The sequence below is a fragment of the Sinocyclocheilus rhinocerous genome, unplaced genomic scaffold, assembly GCF_001515625.1.
Source record: "Sinocyclocheilus rhinocerous isolate Xijiao unplaced genomic scaffold, SAMN03320098_v1.1 scaffold376, whole genome shotgun sequence".
In the NCBI taxonomy this organism is placed as follows: Eukaryota; Metazoa; Chordata; class Actinopteri; order Cypriniformes; family Cyprinidae; genus Sinocyclocheilus; species Sinocyclocheilus rhinocerous.
In genome coordinates this window covers 221,311-247,254 of record NW_015631723.1, presented here as the reverse complement: position 1 = coordinate 247,254, position 25,944 = coordinate 221,311, and the positions used below count along the sequence as shown (strand labels likewise).

Below are 25,944 nucleotides of genomic sequence, written 5' to 3'. Positions count from 1 at the left end.
GTTTGAATGAATCGGTTGAATCTCAATGACTCACTCATTAACAGTCACTTGCTGTCACCTACTGGCGGTTTTAATTTCACATTTCGACAATTTTTTTTTTCATGTTTTAAATTATTTCAAATATCAGTATTCAACGTTTTATGTTAAAAACAAAACATTATTTATACCTGTATTTATATCTGTAACTGCAGGTTAAATGCACGTCCTCTCTGAGATACATAACTGTGTAAATACATCTAAATGCTATTTCAGATACAGATTCCGAAATGTTTTCTTATGTTGGAATGAAAGACACTTAAGTACCGGATGAAGTGCTTCTTATTCTTACCCAAAAATACAAAATGGATGAAAGCGTTAAAACTGAACACAATCTTGCTACTCAAGCTGTGTATGAACATTTTATATATATTTATTATATATCCGTTTATTATTTGTTTGCTTCTTTTCCATTTTGCATTTACTTGTACTTTTACTTTCAATACTTAAGTACGTTTAAGATTAAAAAAAAAAATTATTTGTACTTAAGTGCAATAAATATCACATACTTTAAGACTTTTACTCAAGTAATATTCTAAACGGTGACTTCAACTTCTACCAAAGTCATTTTCTGGTAAGATATCTGTACTTTTACTTGAGTATGGCTTTCAGGTACTTTATACAACACTGGACAAAAGCATCCGGCTATCACTAGCTGAGCTGAATAACAAGCATAAACCATAACTGATGAAACGTGAAGACAATAAACGATTGCGGCAATATGGTTTATGTGTGTTTTTCAAGTCTTCTCCAGGTAATAAACAATGTAAATGAATGATGCAATGCTAACTGACTTAACATTTATTACAGTACAGAAGCTGTAAAATATATTTTCTGCCTTATTCTGTGATAAAAATTGAAAAAAACAGAGTTTGTAGTATATAAACCAATCGTAATCATAAAATTGTCATTAGGAAAATATATATCAAAATATTATAGAATACAAATTATTGGTTATTGTCCAGGAGTGTATTTTATTTATTAGCCAATTAAAAGTAAGACATATGAAAAGTCAATTAAACAAACATACATACATAAATATTATTATTATTATTATTATTATTAAATTTGACATTTCTGTCCACCTCACTTCTGAAATGATTGCTACGTTTCCTGCCCTGTAGCATAACTGAATATAAAACTTTAGCTATATGCTGTGTTATTTTCATTTTAGGGATCAAATAGGTTTTGTGGCTCAACGTGAATTTTATTCGGTGGGAAAGGGACCACAATGGCTCTTTTGATGTTGAAGGTTGCAGACCACTGACTTAGGGTGATGGTATTTGTTCCAATTTGAATTGGTGTCAGTAAGCATGCTGTATACTTCCGGGGGACCTGCATGCCAAGCAAGCAACTGCCACTGAGGTTGCTAATGGAGAGTTTCTCCAGGCATTAAACATATATTTGGAGTATACTGCCAAGAGCATAGCCTTTTTTTTTTTTTCAAAATAAAAAATGCAACATTTCCATTATTTCTTAATTAAACATGCATATAATGAGTATGTTTAATTAATAAATGTGCATAAAGTACTAAACATGGTGTAAATACTACTGTTTGAAATATTTACTGATGCATATTGCATACCTTCACATCCTATAAAAAAAAAACACTGGCAGTGTACTGCACAGAGTACAGTATGCAATATACTAGTATTCTAAACAAAATCTTTGGTAACACTTTATTTTAGGGTCTCTTAACTAGTTTGCATATTCTGCATATTACTAGAATATTAGCCATTTATTAGTTCTAATTAAGCACATATTAATGCCTTATTCTACATGACCTTATTCTACATCCCTAATCCTATCCAATACCTAAACTTAACAACTACCTTACTAACTATTAATAAGCAGCAAATTAGGAATTTATTGAGGGAAAAGTCATAGTTAATAGTGAATAAGTGTTCCCTATTCTAAAGTGTTACCAAATCTTTTTGGTGGCAAATTGAATAGTTTGATTTGCATGTGTAACTAGCATGACAGATGCAGTAGATATCACCACAGACACAATCATGGGTCTGGAAATGCTTTGGGCAGACAGCATGTATGTTTGTGGGTTGGTGGGCGGATGTGGATGTGTGAGAGGAGAGAGGACACATAGTGAGAAAATAAGAAAAGGACAGCATGTTGCCCTGATGTGTTTTGTAAAACCGGAAAAAACAAGCAGAGAGACAGAGAGGTGCCGAGAGAGTGTGTATGCATTAATGCACCATGCATACTCAACTGAGAATCTAATTCCACTTATCTTCCACGACGTCATTAGACACAGGCAGACAACTGTCTGTGTGTGTGTGTGTGTGTGTGTGTGTCTGCTGTAGATTGCTCTGGTTAATTAGGGGAACACATCAGAGCTGTGAGTGTTGACACATTGTGCTACTGCATGCCACCCTAAAGCAGCCCAAACTCACGGCAAGAAAGTTCCTCTAACATCAGTAGTGACTCTGATGACAGACAGTATTTATTTATTTGTTTTATTTTTTGCCCAGGAATAGGCAAGTCAAATGTCAAGATGGTCGTATTTCCGCCCACAGTTTCAAGCTATGGGATATTATATATTCTGTTGTAAAATAGAATAACAAGGCAACACAATGATCTTCCTACATAAACACACTCTTGACACAAAGGCTCCTCCAAAAAATATGCAGCATAATGATGCTAAAACACCTTCTTTTGGTGTCTAAAGCAGCGCTGCAGGGGAACAACATATTAGAATGTGTAGCAAATGAGCTCAGTGAAAAAAATTATTCAAGATGGCAGAACTGAGAAAAATGACTATAATTAATCCAATATCAAAACATAATTCAAATGGACTATATAGTTACTAGGACAATAATACCAGTAAATTTTGACTTTGTTTGGACAGTATTTGTTTATTTTAATTATATATTTTTTTCTTCTACTAAAAATCTAAAAATGCAGAAAATTTGGGGGGAGGTGTAGGGATAGGGCTAGGGTATGGGGATAGAAAATACCGTTTGTACAGTATGAAAACCATTATGTCTATGGAACGTCCCCAGATAGCATGGAAACCCAACGTGTGTGTGTGTTATATATTTTATGTTTACTACAAAATAACGCTTTTGACCTAGCAACAAGCTAACATCAAACAGTATTTACATCAGTTGTGAGGTAAGTCTTGTGTGTTAAAATGACTTAACTTTGTATGATTTCTTCAAGAAACTTGCACATAATGAGGCATACTATACAAACATAGCATGCTACTGTTTGAAATTTTTATTGGTGCATACTGCATACTTAAAGTACATATCCATTTGAAAAATATTTGGCAGTGTACTGCATAGTATGAGCATGTAATGTATTCTGAACATTCTGTAAATGTTTATTTAATGGCACACTCAATTATTTGATTTGAATATATACATTGCATGACTGATGCAGTGAATACCCATACAGATTAAATCACACTATTTGTGTGGCACACAGAGTTGCTGCCAGTGAAGATTGTTCCCAAACAGGGACTTATGAGGTTCCAATTAGAATGATGCCTATATGAGAGCATACAGCAAGGCAGTTTTTAGAACAAAGCCATATATTCATAATTAAAAATAATTAGTTTTAGTTTGGAAATGGACTTCAATTGTGGCACTGAATGAGGAAATAGATAAAACACATCCTGATCAGACCATGCATTCAATTTAGAGTATTACAGTAGCTTTGACCTTCATTCAAGTCTTCACCATTAGAAAAGTGGCTTACATTTGATGTGCTGAATTAGTCCTTATTAACTATAATTTTACAGTGACTTTCTGAAAGGGGCGCTGACATTGCTTATAATCTTCCCACTTTGATCCTTAGTAATGTCAGTTAACAAATTATCTTTTTAATTAAGCAGATTGTCAGCAACTTTAAATTGTAAGAACACACAGCTAAGCAAAAATGTATGTCCTAGGATCATTTTCTGTCTCTATACAATCCCCCTTTATAATCCCTCATATAGTTTTTTTTTTCTCTCTACAAGGCCATTTTAATAATTACGTAATATACCATTCATGTAATATCATTACTTGTACATAACCATAAGAAAGACAAAACTAATACTAACAATAATAATCACAATAATGTCTCTGTTGCTTTCCCTAGATAGCAGTAATATTAAAAGGAGTACAAATGAAGACTTCACTTTACGGCTTCTCAGATTTTCTGTCTTTAAAGAAGACACGTGATAATCTCACATAGTGAGATGATGAAACAGATTAAATAAATTGAATAAATTAACTGCTATTAATTTATGACTATGCTAGCTACAGTAACAATGATGGAAATACTTTTTGAAGTCATTTTTATTCAGTCTCCCTTGTTTAAATATTCAGTGAATAATTTAGTTTGTTATATAAGGGCAATGCAACCACAGGGAACAACATGGACAGTGCGTTTCATTAGGATTTGTTATTGAATATTTATTTTGTGTTGCATACAAGTAAACATGAATGATTAAATATGACTCAGTCTATGTGTCTTTTTTAAAAATGCTCTCTATAAAATCATGAATACAAAGGAATAATGGTAACACTTTACATTAAGGTTCCATTAGTTAATGTTAGCTAATGTATTAACTAACATGAACAAACAATGAACAACACATGTATTACAGCATTTATTAATCTGTGTTAATGTTAGTTCATGAAAATAAAATTGTTCACTGTTAGATCGTGTTAATTCACAATGCATTAACTAATGTTAACAAGCACAACTTTTGATTTTAATAATGTATTAGTAAATGTTGAAATTAACATTAACTAAGATTAATAAATGCTGTAGAAATGCTGTTCATTCTTAGTTCATGTTAACTAAAGTAGTTAACTAATGTTAACTAATGAACCTTTTTGTAAAGTGTTACCTTATTGTAAAGTAAAATAATAGTATCTCAGGAATGTTTTAGATGGCAATCAAAATTAACAAGATGAAAACAGCAAACTGTAAGGAAAGTAAGCAATTGTAAGATAAAATATGTGCCACAATTCTAGCAAGAAAGTGGAATTATTATCGGCTCTTCCATAAATGCCTGCCCAGAGATTGCAGAAATTTGTAAAATGTAATTGTAGCGAATCAGCTCATGGGGAAATATTAATAATTAATCATAACTCAGCCTTGGTTACCATGGAACCAGAGGCCTGTTCTGCCTTCCTGAGGTGTTACGCATTTCGGGGGAAGGGTCCATAGGTCCTCATATGGCTTGTTAACTGAGGGGTGTTACAGAGTATTTGTTAAATATAGCTAACAAAATATATATTGTGTGTTTGATTGGTCCAGACACTACATAATGATAAAAACAATGTTAAAAACAAAGTTAATCAATTAATATATATTTTTTTAAGCATAAAATAAGGGGGCTTAACCTTAACTTCTACCCTCATTAGTGCCTTCTTTAGTGTCTACAAAGACATTGCACACAAAATTTAATGTCTTGTTCTACATGGAAAATAAGAGATGAGTCTTATTAAAGCACAGCTCCTCTGCACAAAAAAAAAAAAAAAATCCTGTATTAATTACCATTCATCCAGAGTTTTATTGAAAAATAGCTCAATTAAGGTTCAATCCTTACACCGGAAATCTTTTAATCTTCTTGTTGTCCTGAAAAAAGTTAATACAATCATCAGCATCCAGCCAAGCGTCATTGCTAATTCATGCCTTTATCTTATTATTCATGAAATCCAACAGGGATCTTGGGTAATTTGTCCTAGGTTCAGCTTCCTGTCATGTCACCACATGCCAAACAAAACAACAGGTGTGGCATTTTATCCCACAGGCCTTCACTGTGTCCTTCTTCATGCTTGAAGCTTTTGAGGAAGATGACAATTAAAATAAATATTGAACACCTGTCAGCATTTATATTAATAATTTTGTTGCTACATATGTATTAAAGCTCACTCAAAATGTTATAATTGTTTACTCACTGTCTTGTTCTTTCAAACCCTTATGACTTTCCAAAAAAACATTAAAGCAAAATAAAGGTATCATAAAAGTAGTCCATATGACTTGTTGCTATATGCCAAATCCAGCCTGTTCTCACTGTTTATGGGTATTAGTACATACCAGTAACATTTACTGGTATTTTTTTTTCTCTCTCTTTCTCTTCAAAAAGCAGTACCAATGATGTGTTTCATTCAAAGTTCTGTCCAGCAGTATGCAATATTTTGTGTGAGGTACAAAGCAAAATGTAAGCATTTTTTTTTTTTTACCATGACCCAAAACACAAAATATTGTTGATTAAATGCTTGAATTTGAGTCTATTTCTCAAAAAAAAAAAAAACCCGGCACTCATATTGATTCTTTGAATTTGGATTAGAGTGCACAAATAACATAATAATATAGCAATATTACATTATAAGTAATGGTTAAATGAGTGCAGACATTTTATTCATTTTAAGGTTTTAAAGTGTTGTTTGTAATGCTTTGAAATCCCCTGCGTAAAACAAATATGAGACAAGAACACATCCATGATGGAGAATATGCACACACACACACACATACACACACACACACACACACATACACGCGCACACACACATTTTGTTGCAGATATAGATATTTGAAATAAATAGAAGGTAACAAAGTTATTACTGCAAGTCTTCTCTTTTTAAGAATTGATATGGAATTTTCAGTTTTCACTGTAATCATAATGTGGCATATTTGTCAAAACTGATATGTCTGTATAAATTAAGTGGCAAACATTGACTAAATAAATAATAACGATTTTATAATGTCTAAGTGTAAATCCAAAAGTAAAATCTGAGAAAAGAAGCATATTAGTGAATTGAATGAGCCAATGAGTGATCCTCTGCTGCCATCTAGTGGCTATAATTGCAATTTCAGGGAATTTACCATATAAATACATTGGGCCATATTTTTAACAATCTACGTGCATGGTCTTAAGCGCACGGCGCAAGTGCACTTAGGGCGTGTCCGAATCCACTTTTGCTAGTTTAACGACGGTCCAAAAGGGTTGTACCTATTCCCTTAAAGAGTCATGGGTGTGTTTTGGGTGTAACGTGCAATAAACCTATCAGAGTCTCATCTCCCATTCCCTTTAAAGGCCAGTTTCGCTCGTGGCATGGCAGATTCACTATTTACATGGCAGAATTTGCAAGAGCAAAGACTGAACGCTTCTCCAGAGAGGAAAGGTTCTGCTCGTGCGCAAGGTTAAAGCGCGTGAGCAGACCATCCATGGAGCACAATAATAATCTTTTACATTGTAATCCTTTAATTTTTAATATTTCGCCGCCTTGGAATTATAAGGTTCTATCTGGCATTTTTGTCAAAATCGAGTTATTCACATAGTCTTATTCGGTGACAACTTATTTACATTGTGTTTTTTTTTTTAAGTTCTGTACATGTTGGGACTTTTTATTTAGAAAACAAAAAGGTTCTATCTACAAAGTCAAACTCTAACTTGGTTTTATAAGGTTCTATCTGTGAGCCAGTCAGAACTTTGAATGCACACAAGAGGACCAATCAGGATCAACTTTCTTTGTCATGTCGCTGGACTTCACCGACTTTATTTTATTTCTTTGTAATTGTTATCGAAATATCAGGAGAGTTTTACACTATTGCAGCAGTTAGAGATCCATCCGTGTTATAGGTCCGGGTCGATATAGACCCGATAGGCTATGTAATGATTGGCGAAATATTCATGCATTTAAGGGTTAAACTTTGTGAAACAACTTTGCTAAAGCATTGTGCTTTCTTGCAGTTTAAAGTCTTAAAAAGTCTTAAATTTTACATAATTAAGCCTTGTATTTTACATAATTAATGTTGATTATGTATCTAGTCAGAAAGACTCTTTTTTATTTTGGGTATGTAATTTGTGTCTCCATGCCGAAAATGGGGGGTGACAGCAAAGGGGTTAAAGGTCAAATGGTCAGCAATTTAATTGATGTAAGTCTGCGTTCCTGCAATGATGTGTTTAATTACCCACCATATTCCTGCATAAAATTAACATCTGCACTGGACAAAATATTTAGCATTGCCTTTTATGCTTTACTTGAACAAGAAAAAAATTGTCCTAAAATATGAAATAAATTTCATAGAAAGCATTCAATTTACCTTTCTCATACATATCGACACAATGTTACAATAATTTTACGTGTTAAAACAAATTATAAGTAAATTGTTTGTATTTCTTGAACATTGTTGCTTCAGTTAATGTTTTGCAAGATAGAACCTTATAATTCCAAGTGGAAACTTACTTTTTTAGAATTAGAAGATTCTATCTGCATTTGACATGTTCCAAAAATACCCATTTACAAATTTGAGAGGATTTTGATATTGTACATTTAGAATACATTTAGGGTTTCTGTCATTTTCATGTATGAAAGAGACTTGTTCCCCATATCACTTTTGCTATATGGAATGCAAAATCTTTGAAGCTCAGTATCTCAAAATCGCTCAGAATGCAGATAGAACCTTATAATTCCAAGACGGTGATTTGGCATGTTTGTGCGCTGCTACGCGTCCCTGTGTGTAATAAGCAGAGTGTTCACGAGTTGTTCACCCACCTATAGGCGCATATTACTAAAGCACTCTTTAATTAACAAAAAAAAAATATTGCGCCATTGACTTTAGGCCAGGTTTCAGTTGGTCAAAGGTGCAGTCTCTTTTAGTTGCCTCAAAATAGCAATGCGCCAACAATGCGCCTGAACACACCTCGTTTTTAGACCAGCACGCCAATGGGCGCAAATGCACTTGCTATACAACGTGCTTACAATGTGCCATAACTGCATTGGGCTGAAACTAGCAAAAAACAATTGTGTCGCGCATGGCACCACGTTGCACAATTGGTGTATGATAGGGCCCATTGTGTTTTTTACCTTTATAACTATTATGGCATTTTTTGCACGATCTCCATAAAATTTTGCATGCTATTTTAGAATGATACAATGCATGAGTTTACACCACTTTGAGAAGTTTTGTGTTATCTTGTAGGATTTATAGGCATCTGGGTACACAAGTTCAAGGCAATATTTTTTTTAAATTACCGTTATAACTGTCCAAATGCAAAGGGTCAACTTTATTTTTTTCTTATTTTTTTGGGATAATTATTGACATTCAGAGTCCGAAGAATTGAACTGCACTGGTTTTATTGATGTTGAGCAAAAAAACATAATATATAATCTGAAATATTTAATGAACAATTTGATTTACAACAGTGGTCCTAGAGGTATAGTTGTTTAGAATGAGGAGATCAATCATATGATATGAAGATCAAGTGTATGTGTGAAACACTGCATATTATATTTTTCACGGCTGTGTCGAGGAAGGCACACGAGAATGATAGAATTAATGTGAAGTTTAATAACATCCAAGACGCAGATAATTCACAGAGAATAAAGGGTAGACACACACCAACACAAACGTAATACTGGACAAAGAAACACTGAACAGAATGCAACTTATATGGGGAAGACCCAGGCGAGACCCAGGCCACAGCCATGATGGCGGCCCACGGTGGAGCCGACGGAGGGAGGAGCCATGGTGGAGGAAGGGCTGACAACTCCAGGGGGCCGACCGACGGCGGCGGAGCAGGTGGTGGAGGAGCCCGAGGCGGAGACGAAGAGCCAATGAGCCAGGGCGACACTGAGGATCCGGAGGGCCAAGGCGGAGCAGATGGCGCCGGCGACCGAGGCGGAGACGGGGATCCGGAAGGCAGCGGTGGAGTCGGAGCGACTGAGGACCAAGGTGGACCCGGAGGGAAGGAGGACCCTGACAGAGCCAGAGTGACGGAGGGACGAGGTGGAGCCGGAGGAGTGGAGTCCCGAGGCAGCGGATGGTCGAAGACAGACCAAGGCGGAGCCGGAGGGACGAGGGAGCCCGGCGGAGCTGTGGACTGATGGGCCACTGTGGAGAGGAGGGAGCTAGGAGCCATGGTGGAGCCACTGGGTCGAAGGGCCGAGGCGGAGTCAGCTCTGGCCCAGTAATGGTTGCCAGATTTGGCTAGGCTTTGGATGTGCGGATCTGGCCCGATTTGCACTGAGACACGGCACATTTAGCCACATTCAGCCCGATTACGGACCATGAGTGCTAAGAAAAATATCCATATTCAAAACGTAATAATCACTTTAATGTAGCTTGTGCCAACAGTTGTACACGGAAGCATCTCTGGGCAGATGAGTTCAGCGTTGCGCATGCGCCGGTGAGTCTCGTGAAAACCAACATTTGTTAATAGGAGCAAAGGAAGCAAAGTTTCCTTACTTGGCCAGTACCAGCTAAGTGTTTCAATTCTTGTCGGCGTGATTGTGGCCCAATGCCGGCAGTTTTGGCAGCCGGACTCGGGCCAGTGTATTTGGGCCGATTCTGGGGCGTCATTCATCCCATGTCCATGTCGGATCTGGGCCATTATCGGGCCAAACCGTTTTGGCTACCTGGATTCCCATAACACCCGATGTACTTGCTACATTGTATGAATAATGACATCTATGCTAATATCTGTCTCTGTCATTCTTATTCTTAGGTCACCGTAGCCATACAGATCCAGTCTGTATCCAGATCAGATGGTGGATCAGCTGCTAGAGATGAGCTCTACAGTCCTGAATGTCAGCGGGGACCATGTCAACTAGATGTGCCCCAGAGAAAGATCCCCTGCGAAAACCTCGTCACCTCGACGACCATCGGCACAAGACCACAGGGACCAGACAAGTCCTCTGCACAATCTAATCTGTGTTGCAACCTGGAATTAAACCACGCCATGCTGGTTTCGTCTGGCCAGAGGAGAACTGGCTCCCCGACTGAGCCTGGTTTCTCCCAAGGTTTTTTCTCAATTTCTGTCACCGATGGAGTTATGGTTCCTTGCCACTGTCGCCTTTGGCTTGCTTAGTTGGGGACGCTTGACAGATTGCACATACACTATTGGAAGAGAGCTGAACTGGATGATGACATCACTGAATCATCTATGAACTGTCTTTAGCTGGAAAAATGACTATGTTATTGTCTTCTTGCATTATTGACAAATTATTTTCCTGTTTGACACTGTAAAGCTGCTTTGACACAATCAGTATTGTATAAAGCACTATAAAAATAAAGGTGACTTGACTATAGAGTCAAAAGAATTGTACTGCAGGTTTTTTTTTTTTTTTTTAAAGTGAGTGAAAAACCTAGAACTAGTTTGATATGAGGTGATGCTGCAGGTGGAACAGATGCTTGCCAGTTATCTGTTCCCCAACTCTGCATCATCCCTGCAGGCCCACTAAGCCACTTAAAGCTACATCAGCACTAGTGGGTTAAGCTTTTGTGGCAGCAGGTCAGGCTGGGGCATGTCTGCAAACAATGGCATTAATGGATGTTCCGCTTTCGCCTTCTGGCCTCTTCGGCAACGCAGTTGTTGTTGAGAGATTTCAGGAGGTGAGGAAGCAGGCGGCAGCATTCCAGCACTTCCTCACCACTCTCAAGGCCCCTTGGCTGCTGGGCGGGAGCAGCCCCAGCCATCATCCAGATCCAATCCCAGAAGCAGAGCATCGCTACTCGCGCTCCCCCACGGAAAAATCAGGAGTTGAGGCGGCACTCTCAGTCGGAACTTCGAAAGAGAAAACAGACCTACGGACCATCATTCTCTCAAAGAAGTCCTCCGCTAAGAAGGCCTGACGCCGCGAGTGCTTCAGGGCACAGTGGTCTCCAGCGAGCACGGTTTTCAGCTGCCGTTCAGCAACAGAATGCTCATCACCTCTAGCAGGGATGCTAGAGTTGTCAGGTCGGTCGGTCCCTGCCGGTCATCTGCTTTAGGGCACCGGAGTGAGGCTGGTTACCTTAATATAATTTTTGCCAGCGTGGAAACTTCTGCCAAATGTCTCACAAAGGGTCATGCAGACTGTAGAAAGAGGCTACAGAATCCAGTATGGTTCTCGCCCACCTCATTTCAATGGGGTTGTCCCCACACTATTGGGCTCCGAGCAGGCTCTGGTAATGGAACAAGAAGTAGACACTCTCTTGAGGAAGGAGGCCATAGAATGTGTTCCTCCTCTCTCGAGAGGGTCTGGGTTCTACAGCCGATACTTCATCGTTCTGAAGAAGGATGGGGGGCTGTGTCCGATCAAAGATCTGCGTCTGTAATCTGTAAAACACGTCTGGAATCACACTATCAAACACTTTCGGTTGAAGATGCTCACCATCAAATAGATTGTGTCTCAGATCAGGGCCGAGGACTGGTTTGTGACAATAATTCCACGTATCTATCCTTCCTCAACACAGGAAGTTCCTGAGGTTGCTTTCGGGGGTGAAGCATATCAATATTGGATTCTCCTCTTCGGCCTATTACTCTCACCCCTCACTTTCACCAAGTGTGTGGATGCCCTGGCTCCGCTGCGACTCCAGGGCATCTGCATACTGAATTACATCGACAACTGGCTGATATTAGCGTAGTCTCAGCAGCAGGCAATTCGGTATTGAGATATCATCCTCACCCATATGAAAGAGGTGGGGTTGAGACTGAATACCAAGAAGAGTGCGCTTTCTCCAGCTCAGAGAACCACTTATATTGGCATGGTGTGGGATTCAACGACAGGCACTCTGTCTTCTGCTTTTAGCGAATTGTTTCTCACAGCCATAAAGGGAGTGAGAGAAGGCCAGTCACTCACTGTCAAACAGTTTCAGAGCATGTTAGGTCTAATGGCAGCTGCGTCCAATGTGATACCTTTTGGCCTGCTGTACATGAGACCTTTGCAGTGGCTCAGGACCAAAGGGTTTTCCCAGAGGGACAACCCACTGATCAAGGTCACACAGCGATGCCTTTGTGCCTTAGACATGTGGAAGAAATCTTCGTTCCTGTTTCAAGGCTCGGTGTTGGGGACTCCTTGTCATCACATAACACTAACGAAGGACGCCTCCCTCACAGTCTGGGGAGCGGTCATGAGTGGGCGTTCTGCCCATGGTATGTGCTAAGGCCACCATCTTACGTAGCACATAAATTCCCTGGAGATGCTGGCCATGTTTCGTGCAATGAAACACTTCTTTCCAGACCTGAGGGGCCATCATGTGCTTGTCTGCACAGACAACACATTGGCTGTCTCCTACATCAGCCGCCAGGAGAGTCTGCGCTTGCGTCCACAATACAAGTTGGCTCACCAGATCCTCCTGTGGGCTCAAGGAAAACTCCTCTCACTCAGAGCAATTTACATCCCTGGACACCTGAAACAGGGAGCAGACATCCTGTCGAGTCAGGGGCTGAGGCCCGAGCAATGGAGGCTCCACCCCGAGGTGGTGGAGCTCCTCTGGAGGGAGTTCGGCCAGGCGGAAGTGGATCTATTTACATTGCAGGAAATGACACACTGGCCACTCTGGTTCTCCCTTTTGCATCCAGCTCCGATTGGGCTGGATGCCATGGTGCAGATATGGCAGAGGCTTCATCTGTATGCCTTTGTTATATCCCTTCTTGACGGCTCTCCCTTGGAGATTCCGATCAGGAAGGACCTCCTCTCTCAGGCAAGGAACTCCATTCTTCACCCCCACCCGGAGTTATAGAAACTGTGGTTGTGGCCCCTGAGGGGGCTCAACTCATAGCTTCTGGTCTCTCAACTGAGGTTTTTGAGACCATACTCCAGCCCAGATCTCCCACCACAAGGAAACAGTGTGAAAAGTGATAAAAAAAGTGTTTATTACGTTTGAAATATGGATATTTATCTTACAAAAATGCATGGATTCGCTACATGAGGCCTTTATTCACCCCCCAGAGCCGTGTGAGGGACGTTTTATTATGGATGCGCGCACTTTATTTCATGTCTTCTGAACTGTTGACAACCAACACCCACTTACCCCCATTGAAAGACTTGGAGGGGCCAGGACAATTTTTAATATATCTCCGATTGGATTCATCTGAAAGAAGAAAGTCACATACACCTAGGATGCTTTGAGGGTGAGTAAAACACAGGCTAATTTTCATTTTTGGGTGAACTAACCTTAACCCTCTTAGCGCCAAAGTCGCAAAATTGCGATTTCGTGTCATTGATGCGGAAGCAGTTCAGTTCATAGCGTGCGGGTAAGCTGTGAGATTTGTGAGAGAAAATCGCCAAATGGCTAATAAAAAGTTGTACCGTGAGGATGTGTTGCAAATGTTATTCGCCGATTCTCACTCTGAAGGAGAATATTTGCCTTTTGGAAATAACTATCGGTCGTCTAATAATCGCGCTTCTCCCGGTCCATCTTTGCAGCGCAATGGTGCCGCCGTGCAAGGCGCGAGTGTTCACAAAGCACAAACAAAGACAAAAAAAAAAAAAACATGCAAATAAGTTCAAACATCAATTATATATCTATTATTTCCTGAATATTACGACATTCAAGAGGGCGCCCCCTGATGACGTCATAATATGCAAATTAGATGAGTATATTTACACCCCACATAAACTTTCGGTCATGCCCAACATTTTTCTAATTTACATTAGATCTCTATCTTTAAGCCCTTTCAAGCCACAAGCTTTTGAAATCTTGATGTCAAAATTTTTCCAAAAAACCCTGGCGCCTAAAGGGTTAAGTCCAGTACTTTATTATAACTGAAAATCCTATGCAGACAGCACGTTTTTATTTTTATTATTTTTATTTTTACATGAGTGCAATAAATATTTTGATTGGAAAAATTAGAATTGTGTGAGAGAAGCGTGATCTCAATTACCATGGAAAAAAATCATGATTCACATTTTAACAAGAATCGTGCAGCCCAAGACCTGGATATGTCCCTAAATTGCCCACTAACACGCCAAGGCCCATAGTTCTGCAGGCCTTCTGTCCTCCTTCCTTTCGGGATCCAGACCAGGAGAGGCTTAACTTACTGTGCCCAGTAAGAGCACTAAATGCTTACATCCACAGAGCTGCCCTGTGGCACAAGTCAGATCAGCTGTTTGTGTGCTTTCATGCCCCCAAAAAAGGGTCTCCGGTCACCAAGCAGATGCTGAGCAGGTGGGTGATCGAGACCATCTCACTTGCCTACAAGGCCTCTGACCACCCAAAGTGGTCCACACATATTTGTCCGCCTCTACAATTTAGACCTGGTTCCTCCCCAGGTTCTCAAGTCCTCATGTCCTGAATTGTGTTCACCTGACACACACTGGAGAGGAAGTTTGTCATTCTGGCACAGTGGGCATTCTTGTTCCCATAGTGTTTTTACACAGCTTGAGTTCCCTGATGGGAAATGTCTCGGGATATGCTTGTAACCATGGTTCACTAAGGGGAACGAGACGCTGCGTCTCTCTGCCATACATCCTGCATCCCTGTCAGCGCTACTTCAGCCTATCAGAAGCTTACCTGTGCTGCTACGGATGCGCTCTTATGCTTCCTGGGGTGTATTCCAGAGAGGAGGTTCAATAAACTCTCAGTTAAAACTTGAACTCTGAGTTGACTTACCCTGAGATTGGAAACTCTTGAGTTTTCAGTTTCAGAATAGCTGAACAGAGTTAGTTCAATCCACTCTGAAACTCTCAGTTAAAACTTGAACTCTGAGTTGACTTACCCTGAGATTGGAAACTCTTGAGTTTTCAGTTTCAGAATAGCTGAACAGAGTTAGTTCAATCCACTCTGAGTAGGTTGACTCTGAGTTTAGCGTGTGCACCACGACTATGAAAAGTCATGATCAATGGAGTTCCGAAATTACGATTCACCATAGCAACAGCTCCCGCCAAAAAGACTTCTGCATACTACGGAATATGTAGCTTTAATTCTAAATCAATGTTATCAGGTGAAAACTGGCAGAAAGGTAATTTATTGAACTAATATTCATTGTAATGTTATCCCACGGGCAAACACAAAAAAGGAAAAAAAATCTGGCAGCAGAAAAAAATGAAACATAAAAACATAATTCAATCAGGTAAAGCTTCAAGCGTGAAATGGGTGTAGGCTAACGTTACATTAATTTACAAATATTTGACATTCAATAAATATTCAGTGTATATCTATTTCAATGTGCAGCAGCTTTTTTCACATAGTCTAATGCTATTTCACATAATTAAATGTTATCTAATCCAACATGCTACATTTCTTAAGTAGGGTAATGAAAAACATTTGACTTTCCTTTCAGAAGCCAACAGCAAGAAGGCAGAGACTTGTAAAATGGGAGGATAACCTGCACCAGCATCACTGACAGATGAAGAGGAGATGGCCACAATACCAATATTAAAATCCAACAGGGAAAATAATAATTTGTTGCTTTTGTAATGTGTGTAATCAATGCATCCAACCACACTGGAAATCCTAAAGGAAATCCTAATTATTAGGTTACTTAGAGGTTGCAACCAGATGTTATCAAGTGAACGCCATGTAAAAATGGTACCGTTCAAATAAATATGCATGTGGATATGGCAAAATAAATAAATTAAATCAAATTCAATTAAATCCTCTCCTGATGTAAATGTAACTCCCCGCGAATTAATGCAGCCTCCTCGTCTACAGGATCACGTATAAAAAGTCATGTAATTTTTGTCACATTTACCGTGTCTGCATGATGAAAATGAGAAAAATGATCTTGTTTCCATTTTCATTAAGATTATTTTTCTTACCCCACTGGCAATTCATTTTACTTGTTTACCCCAGGAAACAAGATGCAATATCGTATATATTTTTTTCTTATATAGAAAATGCATCATGATTTAAGAATTTTTAGATATTTGTACTTGAAATAAGGCAAAAATCTCAGCAATAAAAGCAATTTTTGCAGCGTGAATGAATGAATGAGGTATTTAAACATTGCTTACGTTTTAAAAATGGGGAGGAGACCGAAAGAAACTCTGGGTTTACCAAAGAAAACCTGCTCCCGACCAGGTTAGGTTCACAGAGTAAGTTACTATGGTAACTTACCAAGAGGTTTAGTTTTATCTTTTACCGGAACCAAAAACCCTGAGTTTCCCTTTTCTGGGGTTAACAAACTCTGAGTTTCCAACAAAACCCGCTTTCTGGAATACACCCTTGGTCACTTACGTCATGTGCCCACCCGTGACATCTTGCTCCTCCATTGGACTGATTAGACACGTACCTCAAAACGTGGTCACGCAGAGGCGTTCCAATAACGTTTCGATGCAGTGTCTCTTTCCCCTTAGAGAACCATAGCTACATTTGTAACCTGAGATGTTTTTATTGTGTTTTTAAAACTTGTTATTGTCTATGCAACAATAAGTATATGTATGTGTGGTAGAATCAAACTTTAAAATACATGAATACTCATGAGATCACACTGGCAAAGTCATACTGTAGCTTTGTGTGAAGTCTTTATATATTGTATATGAATAATGTGAATTAGAAACTACTTGTAGACTTTGGTACATTTAGGGTGTTTTTTTGTAATTTTTCTTTACAATATGTAATTTGTAAGTACAAGAGGAGTGTGAACATTCTTCAAAACATTTGCAGAACAAAGAAAGCCATATGGGTTTGGAACAACATGATTGTGAAAGACAGAAGTGATTACAGAATTGTCATTCTCCCTTGAAAACCTATTCCTTTAACTCAGAGACTTATTAAGAAATAAAAATCATCCTTTAATAACAGTGGAGGCAGTGCTATCTTTCATATCTGTCAGCTTTTGTGATAAATGGAGCAAAGCTTTCGGTTAAAGTGTCCACAATTTCAATCCTTAATGGTGAGCTGATTGATGTCTAGTACATCAGAAGGGCAGCTGAGAAAATATATTGACAGTGAATCTGATGAGACAGCAGCTGCTTTACGGTCCTCTGGCTGTCCTCCGTCATTAAAGAGACTTTTGAATATTTCACTGTTTCTCTGGAGACACCTTTCTTATCCTGTCATAAGCCAGACAACGTTTACAGTGGCCAGAGGGCAAAAGGAGCAAAAGTTCACGAAAATACTACAGATGCACAGCTAGAGCCGTTCGTTGTGGTTGCTGATCGTGTCAGTGTGCCCATGAACATCATGTCTGGAGCTTAGCTGTGCTCAGGGACTCCACGATGGCTTTACATTAACATGAACATGCTGTCCAAAATCTGAAGGGAAGTGTAAAACAGCTGGACGGAGCTTCGAGCTGCCTCACAGGACATGATGTCTAGTGAATGGGTGCATTAAAATGGAGGACAGAGGGATGAGTGTGGTTTGACAGGCAGATGGGCAGATGGTTATTTCTTCTGACAGAACACAAGGAGGATCAGCCATGTGCAGAATATAAATAAAAATCGTGAAAGCAGTAATAATCACATTTCCTTAAAAGAATAGTTAGCAATTAATTCAACACAGGCTCATTGGAAAAATGTGCTTCTACTTACAAAACTCCAGACATACCTATACATACAATTCACTGCAGTTCCTAAAATGAACACTAGTGGCAGTAGAACACTAACAACTTATTTATTTTCACACAAATTGTGATAACAGGGTAGATTGTTGATTAATAAAGACTTGCTTTTGTGCAGTTCCTTGCACAATACTATGTTATGACCTGAAAACACTTTTACCATATTGCATGATTTGTAAACTACTAGATTTTGATGTTCGCACAACAAAATCAGCTCCATATTTATGGCTTTTCGGACATAGTAGAGCACGGTAGCTTGTCTGATACAGGATTGCACTTATGTGTGTCTACACTTGTCATTCAAAAAAATATATATATACAGTCCAGGTTAATTTAGCATTTACAGTCATTTTTAACACTGAACCTAATGATACAAAACAAAAGCCATAAGGATACAGTTACAACCTGATTGGACACACTTGTATGATATATAATTTGAAAACTTACTGAACATCCAAAACAATGCTGTGTGCTAGGCTAAATGCACTTGTATGTGTGTACATATGGTGGCATTTTGACCAGCTTATTACTCACAAAGAGCTTATAAACTGTGCATAGGAGTTAAAACAGCACCAGGAATTCCTCTGTTGCACACACACACACACACACACACAGAGAGAGGTCTGCTGCATTGAGACGGTGGTTCTGACACATGTACTGAAACTTTAAAGGGGTCATATGACGTTGCTAAAAAGAACATTATTTTGTGTATTTGGTGTAATGTAATGTGTTTATGTGGTTTAAGGTAAAAAAAAACCACATTATTTTCCATATAATGTGCATTATTGTTTCTCCTCTATGCCCCGCCTTTCTGAAACGCGTCGATTTTTACAAAGCTCATCGTTATAAAATATGAAAAAACGTACTTACAGGCTGTGAGTCAGTAAAGAGAAAGGAAAATTGAAATCGCATCATATGACCCCTTTAATGGGCAACATAGCTCCTATGATGACAAGAACCAGGTATGCTTGAGCATGCTGTTTTTGGTTCATTTAAATGTCTTTGGTCCATGTTGCTTTCACATAAATCAGTTGATAAAAGTGTTGCGAAACATGCAAGAAAGTTAATTATGTGTGTGTGGTAATTAATCTTACTAACACTTTCATTTCAGCCTCCCAAAAATCAGTAATTAAACTTTCACAATCAGTGAAGATTCAGAGTGAAGTTAGTAAAGTGAAGTGAAGTGCAGAAATAACTGAGGTTACTTTACTTTCAATAATCCCTTTGTCAGTAATTTTATTTATTTGTTTGTTTGTTTGTTTGTTAGTTACAATATCCTTCCTCATAGACAGTGGCAGATCTGCTCACAAACCTGTCAACACATTAAATGTTTTGGTAGATGTAAGTTTCAGGTTCTAGTGAAATCTTATGCTTTTATACATCTTAGTTTTAACAGCCTTGATGATTGAAAGTATATTATGGATTTTAATTCAATCTTTATAGATATATGCATAACTGCAAGACAACTGCATTTGAACCTCATGATTTGATATGAAGCCAGAGTGTGTCCATGAATACCATTTAGAGCAGCAGATGGTTTTGGGTGAGGGCAAAGCATCCATCCCACTGGCATTCTCCAGCAGATCTTGTGCAAAGCAAAACATCTGTTTCTACTTTTAGATCAGTGTGTAGGAACAAGCAAGGCTTGTTAATACTTACTACAGTGATTAAGTTGTCTCCAAGAGTACTTGATTCTCTTAGAAGTTTTAAAGCAGGTATATACAGCTCCAGTCCTGGTGGACCAGTGTCCTAAACATTTCAGACCTTTAGAAAATGCAAATCATCTTTCCACTGCTAGGCTAGTGAATTTATGTAGCATAAACCTGCAAGCAGCAACAAGTGCATCAAACCATTATTTGAGATGCTCAATTTAACAGAACTAATTCCATGTTAGGGATGAAAGATAGTTTAACTAGCAAATTCTAGCTCAAACGAGAAATGTATATAAATAATTACAATTAATTATAATTAATTACAATTATTTATATCAGCTGCCAGTAGTAACTGTAGCAGAAGTAATATTACCATCAACTAATCTGTACATCCAGTGAACATTTAGTGCAATTTTATATACACTCTAAGAAATTATATTTTCATGGCCACAGAAAATATTTTCTTACAGTACTAGTGCATTAGAGCATGTAACAAGATCGGATTGTAAAAGGGACATTATCCACAAGCATTGACAGAATAGGAAACTCATGTACTTTGGGCACAAAAGTTTTATTAACTAAACACTAACACAAACTAGTCTAACAAAAATACATACACACTCACACATACATACAAAAGTGAGTTAAAGTGCATGAATGAATCCAGAGAATGCAGCTATGGAAAATGAGTCAGTTAACCACCTGAGTGAAACCATCAGCACCGTTTTACAATGGGGTCTACAGCTTATACTAAACCTCTGTTTTGTTTAGTTAAATATGCAATACTTGCATTGCCTTGACCATTGAACAAGTGTCTGGATGCAGTCTCAGATAAAAAAAAGTCTTGATGGTTTGAAGGCTTGATGGTGTTGTAATTGCGATCACGTTCTTCCGAGTTTGAAGAACGTGAGGGGAGAGGTCCCGCAGGTCACGGTCGGACTGGATGTCCGAGAGAAAAGGGAGTATGAACACCGAAGAAAAGAGAAGAGCGAGGTCACTGATGTGAGGCCTTGTAACTTCTATGGAGGTCACACCTCCAGGGGGTTGGTGAGCTAATGGTGACTTAAACTTTCGGAGGGAACATCTATGACTCTTTGTCTTCGAGCATGGTATTTTGCATATGTAACTGGATTGGGTGTTGATGCAAAAACTATGAAAGATTCCTAGAACACTAATATATTGCATGGGTATCAACATATAATATACACTCTCATTCAGAAAATTAAAACATGAATTTGTAGAGACCAAACATGGTATTGTGAGTTTACATTAAAGCTGCAGTCCGTAAGTTTTGCCTCTTTGTCGCCATCTCTGTTTGAAAACCTGGAATTGCAGCTGTGTGCGGAATTATCTAGCTTGTGTGAGTTGTGAGTCAGCACGGCTCCAGCGCGGATGAATCTGATATTCTGAAGAGTATGTGTGGCAGTCAGTCACCGCACCGGTGTCACTTTATTTCCAGCGATATCGTTGACTTGATTGCAAAGATACTATTTAAACTGAACTGATGATGACATCACTGAATTCAATGATGAACTGCCTTTAACTGAAAAATTTGTGTTTACTATTGTCATTTTTGCATTATTGACACACTATTTTCCTAATTAATGCTGTTCAGTTGCTTTGACACAATCTGTATTGTTAAAAGCGCTATATAAATAAAGGTGACTTGACTTGACTTGATAAGATAACTGTTGTGAATCGGGCTAAAGTAAGGCGATAGTTTTGAACACTGGCTGTTTTTTTTTACTTGCTCAAAGATTGATTTCGGATCATTTTTAACCAAAAAAAGTTACGGACTGCAGCTTTAAGCACGCATAAAATGCATCATAAGCACGCATAAAACAGTATACAGAACAAAAGACAATATACAAGAACAGTAATAATACACACAATGGCCTGGGGATATGCATGATAGAAAGGTCAAAGACAGGTTTAGCTATGAATTAATTAAATGAGTCATTATCAATAGGTAGTATGCGTCTGTTTCAGAGAAAATGAAATAAGAGGGAGAATCTCTCGATATGCCATTAGCTCATAAATTTGATTTGGTCTGGCTGAGGTGTCCTGGTTGCCATGGTAACCAGTGGTATGGGGTTTGTTCACAGACATCCCGGCACCCGGTCTGGTTGTTGTGTGAGGGGGTCTGTTGGATTATTTGTTAAATATAATACATAATTGTTTGTCTGATTTATCCAGGCGTTACATAACCCAAACATGATTATTTATCTGAATGGCAGACCGAAAGAAGCCAGAATGTTAATCTATTAAAATGCAGAGATAACAGAGTAGCTGAAGTAAGAGAAGATGTGTCCCGCTCATTCTGCTAATCAGACAGCCTGGCAAATGCCTCATTTGCTTTACCATCTCTTACACCATTTCAAATCCAAAACAATTACTCCATCCCCTAATAACTGCCATAACATTGCAAGCCTGAGTGGGCTAACAAGCTTTTTCTGGCAGATTGCATGACCATCTCTGAGCTACTGAGGCACAAATAATAGTGCATGTTGTGTTTGACAAGTCAGTCATTTTGTAAGGATAAGACATTGTGGATGGTTTAATTATCTTTTTGTGTTACATAAGAGTAAAACATCGCCTCATTTATTAGATAAATTTTGCTGTGAAACAGTTCTTAATTGCAATTATCACACTACCCCTGGCTAACTGAACATGCACAAGAGCTTGTAAGAGTATGACAAGAAAATTCTGGCTTGTAAGAACACATGGCATCCAGCACCTCCGGACAGCCACAGGCATGCCCAGTAGGAGAGCATTAATGGTTAAGTGTGCCCACTTATTGTGGCCTGCCTTGAGGAAACGGTGCCATGCTCCCATTGACTTCTGATGAAAGCCTGTGGCATTACCAGTGAGAGCAGGCCAAATCACTCTGGCAGGCCCTGACTTGGGTAAAACAAGGACTGAAGAAGTGTTGTCCTCTTGATATTTTTGAGGCTTTCTGTGCTAGTGTTGACACACCAGCTGGGTATGTCTACAAATATGTGGACATTTGCATATGAAAATCTCTCAAATTTCTCAGTCAGACATTAAAGTTATCATGCCAGGATAATGCAATATTTATTAACTTCTCTTGTTACTAATTCCAGACAAAGTCATGCTAAATAAGTTTTAAAAAATGGCCTTTTGTCAGTTGTCTTACTATTTATACACCTAATTCAAATTTATAAGAAACAGTTAAACCAAAGACAGTAAAATCATAAAAAAACAGCATTCACTATAACATCACTAACTGTTACAACACACACAAATGTCAAAATTACACCACTGACCACTACACACTCTTTTAATTCATGACGTAAGAATGCCCTTTTAAAAAAGTACACTTTAGCATACTTTTAAAAAGAGTGCTTATAAGGGAAATAATATAGTTTAAAATAATATATTTAAGTGTGAACTGAATGCAATGTTTTCAGAGACTCAACTGCATGTTAATTGCAATTTTATGGAAATTTGCTATAATTTACATTTATATTTAATGCAGTTAGCCAAACTTTATAGTGCTTTTAGACCCAATTAAATTAAATTTAATAATTAGTTTTAATTTGACATTACTATGATGTACAGTACTTAAAGGGTTAGTTCACCCAAAATGAAAATTCTGTCATTAATTACTCACACCCTCATGTCGTTCCAAACCCGTAAGATCTTCGTTCATCTTCGGAACACAAATTAAGATATTTTTGATAAAATCCAAGAGCTTTCTGACCCTGCATAGAAAGCAACTGAACTACCACGTTCAAGGCCCAGAAACGTTGTAAGGAAAACAAACATAACTTCATTCAACAATTTCTTCTTTTCCGTGTCAGTCTTTGCCACGCGTTAACAAGAGTACCACAACGAATGTATGTGGTGCTGCTGCTGCCACAGGAGCCAGCATTCTGATGTAGAACCTGGATGCGCTGAACCTTGCATAGAAAGCAACTGAATTACCACGTTCAAGGCCCAGAATCGTTGTAAGGAAAACAAACATGACTTCATTCAACAATTTCTTCTTTTCTGTGTCACGGTTTGCTCGTCAATAGCGTGGTATTGCGATATTGCGGTTATCGTGACAGCCCTAGCTGCACCTTGTTTTCAATCAGAGGAATGCACACGCATGCATCGTGGTACTCTTGTGAACTTGCGTCGACTGACACAGAAGAGAAGAAATTGTTGAATAAAGTCGTTATTTTTGTTTTCTTTGCGCACAAAAAGTATTCCCGTAGCTTCATAAAATTAAGGTTGAACAACAGATGTCACACAGACTATTTTAACAATGTCCTTACTACCTTTCTCGGCCTTGAACGTGGTAGTTGCGTTGCTGTCTATGCAGGGTAAGCAAGCTCTCGGATTTCACCAAAAAATATTTTAAGTTGTGTTCCGAAGATGAACAAAGGCCTTACAGGTTTGGAACAACATGAGGGTGAGTAATTAATTACATAATTTTCATTTTAAATACAGTCATCAATATGTATTCTCTTTTAAGTCCACATAAAAGTGGCCTTTTATTTTACTGATATAATGAATATTATATTATCTGCAAGCACAGTTTTTAAATATATATTTATGATTAGCACATTCAATACAATTAAAGACACAAGGGTGTGAACACTAGCTGTGAGCTGTTTTCCTAATGATGATTATTTTATTTTATTTTATTTTAATATCATTACACCACTAACGATACACCTATAGACTTCATCTCTCTTTACTGATTGATTGTATTGCTTAAAAATAAAACACATTTTATTTACCCACGTGATTATCATAGAATTTTTCAATTATTAGCAATACCTTTTGCTTTACTAAAGTAAATAACCCCATATGCCAGTGCAGTTGTAGATAACCCCAGCTATTACTGAACTAGTTTGCACATTTACAGTATGCACAGACTATTGGTTTTGTGAATATAACACCAATTTGGCAAAGATAAGCCATATGTGCCCAACTACTGCTATCGTTAATGCATTTGCAGTTTATGGTAAATGCATAGAAGCTTTCGAGAACATTCCATGCTGGCATCAGCAGCTGGCTCTGTAGTCTCCCAATGGCACTCAATCCCAGATGAACACCCTGGAGTTAATATTTGTGCTAAAAAGATCATAAGTGCTAATTAGCATGCAAATACCTCCCTTTATTCAACCCATTTATATTAGGAGGCATGCTTTTTTCAGACTGTATGTATGTGAATTTGATTATATTCGTTCATTTTCTGAAATGATGCAAATTATTATTATAAGGTAAGATTTTAGGCTACAAAATGGTGATTAATTTCTTTATAATGTAAATGTGCAAAAAAAGAAGACATGGCCAAGAAAAGATAGTTGCCAGATCACCAGCAGAAAACTAGAGAGCTTGCAAAGTCCAACTAATGCTAAATAATTGTCTTGGATTTCTCCCCTTGCCTTAGGCACTAGCAGAAGATCCACTTTGCAACACTGTTGGAAGTCATCTCCAGTACATTGGTTTTCTGATGTCATAACCATTTTATTCACCATGTCAGACTCAGCACACACAAAGCCAATATTAGTAAAAAGTAGACAGAATGCTAACAACTTCCACTATAGGACACTGGTAACACTGATACTGATTTCATGGTCAGGAATTAATTGTCTCCTTTAACATTTCTAATGCATTTCCTCCCAAATGGATAGAGTAACTCTTCTGGTACAGTAGGGATAATAGAGCTCATAAATCTTTGGTGAAAGGTTCTATTTGGATCTTAAAGGCCAGTTTGGTGATGGTCAAATCGAATGCTTCTCCACTTTAAGGTGATAAGTTAAAGAATAGCACCTCCATTCTCTCTGGAAGGATTTCAAATTGATTAGCCAACTGTGGTCATCCACTGTGGACGGAACAACTATGGGGATGGCATGTGTGCTTGTAAAGCCTGATACAGTCATTTATCAGGGCAGACAAAGTTACAACAGAAAGACCAAGGAGAAGGAGTGGATGTTAACTCTCAGTTGATGTTGACCTAATTTGAACTGTCAATCTAGTTTGAGTGTACTTTGGAAATGGATACTGACA

At 38.3% G+C, this 25,944-nt stretch overlaps 1 protein-coding gene and 1 long non-coding RNA gene across 2 annotated transcripts in view; both read right to left on the bottom strand.

The window, feature by feature from the left end:
- The window catches only part of LOC107741890 (spondin-1-like), a 203,381-nt gene that overhangs the window by 74,499 nt on the left and 102,938 nt on the right, over positions 1-25,944 (bottom strand). The window lies entirely within an intron of this gene.
- On the bottom strand, positions 19,485-20,003 carry LOC107741891 (uncharacterized). The gene is made up of 3 exons (XR_001640249.1): positions 19,925-20,003; positions 19,784-19,850; positions 19,485-19,577 (listed from the first exon to the last, which is right to left on the bottom strand). It is a non-coding gene; the product is annotated as an uncharacterized LOC107741891 (long non-coding RNA).